Here is a 5,395-nt window from a genome sequence, read left to right as displayed (position 1 = left end):
CCCCTCACCTCCCCTCCCCTCCCCTCCTGCCCCCTCACCTCCCCTCCCCTCCCCTCCTGCCCCCTCACCTCCCCTCACCTCCTGCCCCCTCACCTCCCCTCCCCTCACCTCCTGCCCCCTCCCCTCCCCTCCCCTCACCTCCTGCCCCCTCACCTCCCCTCCCCTCCTGCCCCCTCACCTCCCCTCCCCTCCTGCCCCCTCACCTCCCCTCCCCTCCTGCCCCCTCACCTCCCCTCCCCTCCTGCCCCCTCACCTCCCCTCCCCTCCTGCCCCCTCACCTCCCCTCCCCTCCTGCCCCCTCACCTCCCCTCCCCTCCTGCCCCCTCACCTCCCCTCCCCTCCTGCCCCCTCACCTCCCCTCCCCTCCTGCCCCCTCACCTCCCCTCCCCTCCTGCCCCCTCACCTCCCCTCCCCTCCTGCCCCCTCACCTCCCCTCCCCTCCTGCCCCCTCACCTCCCCTCCCCTCCTGCCCCCTCACCTCCCCTCCCCTCCTGCCCCCTCACCTCCCCTCCCCTCCTGCCCCCTCACCTCCCCTCCCCTCCTGCCCCCTCACCTCCCCTCCCCTCCTGCCCCCTCACCTCCCCTCCCCTCCTGCCCCCTCACCTCCCCTCCCCTCCTGCCCCCTCACCTCCTGCCCCCTCCCCTCCTGCCCCCTCCCCTCCTGCCCCCTCCCCTCCTGCCCCCTCCCCTCCTGCCCCCTCACCTCCTGCCCCCTCACCTCCTGCCCCCTCACCTCCTGCCCCCTCACCTCCCCTCCCCTCCTGCCCCCTCACCTCCCCTCCCCTCCTGCCCCCTCACCTCCCCTCCCCTCCTGCCCCCTCACCTCCCCTCCCCTCCTGCCCCCTCACCTCCCCTCCCCTCCTGCCCCCTCACCTCCCCTCCCCTCCTGCCCCCTCACCTCCCCTCCCCTCCTGCCCCCTCACCTCCCCTCCCCTCCTGCCCCCTCACCTCCCCTCCCCTCCTGCCCCCTCACCTCCCCTCCCCTCCTGCCCCCTCACCTCCCCTCCCCTCCTGCCCCCTCACCTCCCCTCCCCTCCTGCCCCCTCACCTCCCCTCCCCTCCTGCCCCCTCACCTCCCCTCCCCTCCTGCCCCCTCACCTCCCCTCCCCTCCTGCCCCCTCACCTCCCCTCCCCTCCTGCCACCTCCCCTCCCCTCCCCTCCCCTCCTGCCCCCTCGCCTCCCCTCCCCTCCTGCCCCCTCGCCCCCCCTCCCCCTCCTGCCCCCTCGCCCCCCCTCCTGCCCCCTCGCCCCCCCTCCCCCTCCTGCCCCCTCGCCCCCCCTCCCCCTCCTGCCCCCTCGCCCCCCCTCCCCCTCCTGCCCCCTCGCCCCCCCTCCCCCTCCTGCCCCCTCGCCCCCCCTCCCCCTCCTGCCCCCTCGCCCCCCCTCCCCCTCCTGCCCCCTCGCCCCCCCTCCCCCTCCTGCCCCCTCCCCTCCCCTCCCCCTCCTGCCCCCTCCCCTCCCCTCCCCTCCTGCCCCCTCCCCTCCCCTCCTGCCCCCTCCCCTCCCCTCCTGCCCCCTCCCCTCCCCTCCTGCCGCCTCCCCTCCCCTCCCCTCCTGCCCCCTCCCCTCCCCTCCTGCCCCCTCCCCTCGCCCCCCCTCCCCCTCCTGCCCCCTCGCCCCCCCTCCCCCTCGCCCCCCCTCCCCCTCGCCCCCCCTCCCCCTCGCCCCCCCTCCCCCTCCTGCCCCCTCCCCTCCCCTCCCCCTCCTGCCCCCTCCCCTCCCCTCCCCCTCCTGCCCCCTCCCCTCCCCTCCCCTCCTGCCCCCTCCCCTCCCCTCCTGCCCCCTCCCCTCCCCTCCTGCCCCCTCCCCTCCCCTCCTGCCCCCTCCCCTCCCCTCCTGCCCCCTCCCCTCCCCTCCTGCCGCCTCCCCTCCCCTCCCCTCCTGCCCCCTCCCCTCCCCTCCTGCCGCCTCCCCTCCCCTCCCATCCTGCCCCCTCCCCTCCCCTCCTGCCCCCTCCCCTCCCCTCCCGCCCCCTCCCCTCCCCTCCCCCTCCTGCCCCCTCGCCTCCCCTCCCCCTCCTGCCCCCTCGCCTCCCCTCCCCTCCTGCCCCCTCGCCTCCCCTCCCCTCCTGCCCCCTCGCCTCCCCTCCCCTCCTGCCCCCTCGCCTCCCCTCCCCTCCTGCCCCCTCGCCTCCCCTCCCCTCCTGCCCCCTCGCCTCCCCTCCCCCTCCTGCCCCCTCGCCTCCCCTCCCCTCCTGCCCCCTCGCCTCCCCTCCCCTCCTGCCCCCTCCCCTCCCCTCCTGCCGCCTCGCCTCCCCTCCCCTCCTGCCCCCTCGCCCCCCCTCCCCCTCCTGCCCCCTCGCCCCCCCTCCCCCTCCTGCCCCCTCGCCCCCCCTCCCCCTCCTGCCCCCTCGCCCCCCCTCCCCCTCCTGCCCCCTCGCCCCCCCTCCCCCTCCTGCCCCCTCGCCCCCCCTCCCCCTCCTGCCCCCTCGCCCCCCCTCCCCCTCCTGCCCCCTCCCCTCCCCTCCCCCTCCTGCCCCCTCCCCTCCCCTCCCCCTCCTGCCCCCTCCCCTCCCCTCCCCTCCTGCCCCCTCCCCTCCCCTCCTGCCCCCTCCCCTCCCCTCCTGCCCCCTCCCCTCCCCTCCTGCCCCCTCCCCTCCCCTCCTGCCGCCTCCCCTCCCCTCCCCTCCTGCCCCCTCCCCTCCCCTCCTGCCCCCTCCCCTCCCCTCCTGCCCCCTCCCCTCCCCCTCCTGCCCCCTCCCCTCCCCTCCCCCTCCTGCCCCCTCGCCCCCCCTCCCCCTCCTGCCCCCTCGCCCCCCCTCCCCCTCGCCCCCCCCTCCCCCTCGCCCCCCCTCCCCCTCGCCCCCCCTCCCCCTCGCCCCCCCTCCCCCTCCTGCCCCCTCCCCCTCCTGCCCCCTCCCCTCCCCTCCCCTCCTGCCGCCTCCCCTCCCCTCCCCTCCTGCCCCCTCCCCTCCCCTCCCCCTCCTGCCCCCTCGCCCCCCCTCCCCCTCCTGCCCCCTCGCCCCCCCTCCCCTCCTGCCCCCTCGCCCCCCCTCCCCTCCTGCCCCCTCGCCCCCCCTCCCCTCCTGCCCCCTCGCCCCCCCTCCCCTCCTGCCCCCTCGCCCCCCCTCCCCTCCTGCCCCCTCGCCCCCCCTCCCCTCCTGCCCCCTCGCCCCCCCTCCCCTCCTGCCCCCTCGCCCCCCCTCCCCTCCTGCCCCCTCGCCCCCCCTCCCCTCCTGCCCCCCTCCCCCTCCTGCCCCCTCCCCCTCCTGCCCCCTCCCCCTCCTGCACCCTCCCCCTCCTGCCCCCTCCCCCTCCTGCCCCCTCCCCCTCCTGCCCCCTCGCCCTCCTGCCCCCTCGCCCTCCTGCCCCCTCGCCCCCCTCCCCTCCTGCCCCCTCGCCCCCCTCCCCTCCTGCCCCCTCGCCCCCCTCCCCTCCTGCCCCCTCGCCCCCCTCCCCTCCTGCCCCCTCGCCCCCCTCCCCTCCTGCCCCCTCCCCTCCCCTCCCCTCCTGCCCCCTCGCCTCCCCTCCCCTCCCCTCCTGCCCCCTCGCCTCCCCTCCCCTCCCCTCCTGCCCCCTCCCCTCCTGCCCCCTCGCCTCCCCTCCCCTCCTGCCCCCTCGCCCCCCCCCTCCCCCTCCTGCCCCCTCCTGCCCCCTCCCCCTCCTGCCCCCTCCCCCTCCTGCCCCCTCACCCCCTCCCCCTCACCCCCCTCACCCCCCTCCCCCTCACCCCCCTCCCCCTCACCCCCCTCCCCCTCACCCCCCTCCCCCTCACCCCCCTCCCCCCTCCCCCTCCCCCCCCTCCCCCCCTCACCCCCTCCCCCTCACCCCCTCCCCCCCCCTCCCCCTCACCCCCTCACCCCCCCTCCCCCTCACCCCCCTCCCCCTCACCCCCCTCCTGCCCCCTCACCCCCCTCCCCCTCCTGCCCCCTCACCCCCTCCCCCTCACCCCCTCCCCCTCACCCCCCTCACCCCCCTCCCCCTCACCCCCCTCCCCCCTCCCCCCTCCCCCCTCCCCCTCACCCCCCCTCCCCCCCTCCCCCCCCTCCCCCTCACCCCCTCACCCCCCCTCCCCCTCACCCCCCCTCCCCCTCACCCCCCCTCCCCCTCACCCCCCCTCACCCCCCCTCCCCCTCACCCCCCCTCCCCCTCACCCCCTCACCCCCCCTCCCCCTCACCCCCCTCCCCCTCACCCCCCCTCCCCTCACCCCCCTCACCCCCCTCCCCCTCACCCCCCTCCCCCTCACCCCCCTCCCCCTCACCCCCCTCCCCCTCACCCCCCTCCCCCTCACCCCCCTCCCCCTCACCCCCCTCTCCCTCACCCCCCTCTCCCTCACCCCCCTCTCCCTCACCCCCCTCTCCCTCACCCCCCTCCCCCTCACCCCCCTCCCCCTCACCCCCCTCCCCCTCACCCCCCTCCCCCTCACCCCCCTCCCCCTCCCCCTCACCCCCCTCCCCCTCACCCCCCTCCCCCTCACCCCCCTCCCCCTCACCCCCCTCCCCCTCACCCCCCTCACCCCCCTCACCCCCCTCCCCCTCACCCCCCTCCCCCTCACCCCCCTCCCCCCTCACCCCCCTCCCCCTCACCCCCCTCCCCCTCACCCCCCTCCCCCTCACCCCCCTCCCCCTCACCCCCCTCACCCCCCTCCCCCTCACCCCCCTCCCCCTCACCCCCCTCCCCCTCACCCCCCTCCCCCTCACCCCCCTCCCCCTCACCCCCCTCCCCCTCACCCCCCTCCCCCTCACCCCCCTCCCCCTCACCCCCCTCACCCCCCCTCCCCCTCACCCCCCCTCCCCCTCACCCCCCCTCCCCCTCACCCCCCCTCCCCCTCACCCCCCCTCCCCCTCACCCCCCCTCCCCCTCACCCCCCCTCCCCCTCACCCCCCCTCCCCCTCACTCCCCCTCCCCCTCCTGCCCCCCCTCCCCCTCCTGCCCCCCCTCCCCCTCCTGCCCCCCCTCCCCCTCCTGCCCCCTCACCCCCCCTCCCCCTCACCCCCCTCCCCCTCACCCCCCTCCCCCTCACCCCCCTCCCCCTCACCCCCCTCCCCCTCACCCCCCTCCCCCTCCTGCCCCCTCCCCCTCCTGCCCCCTCCCCCTCCTGCCCCCTCACCCCCCTCCCCCTCCTGCCCCCCGCCCCCTCCTGCCCCCCGCCCCCTCCTGCCCCCCGCCCCCTCCTGCCCCCCGCCCCCTCCTGCCCCCCGCCCCCTCCTGCCCCCCGCCCCCTCCTGCCCCCCGCCCCCTCCTGCCCCCCGCCCCCTCCTGCCCCCCGCCCCCTCCTGCCCCCTCCCCCCCCCTCCCCCTCCTGCCCCCTCGCCCCCCCTCCCCCTCCTGCCCCCTCGCACCCCCTCCCCCTCCTGCCCCCTCGCCTCCCCTCCCCTCCTGCCCCCTCGCCTCCCCTCCCCTCCTGCCCCCTCGCCTCCCCTCCCCTCCTGCCCCCTCGCCTCCCCTCCCCTC

This window comes from Heterodontus francisci, chromosome 1, assembly GCF_036365525.1.
Source record: "Heterodontus francisci isolate sHetFra1 chromosome 1, sHetFra1.hap1, whole genome shotgun sequence".
In the NCBI taxonomy this organism is placed as follows: Eukaryota; Metazoa; Chordata; class Chondrichthyes; order Heterodontiformes; family Heterodontidae; genus Heterodontus; species Heterodontus francisci.
Note: the sequence above shows the minus strand (reverse complement) of the source record.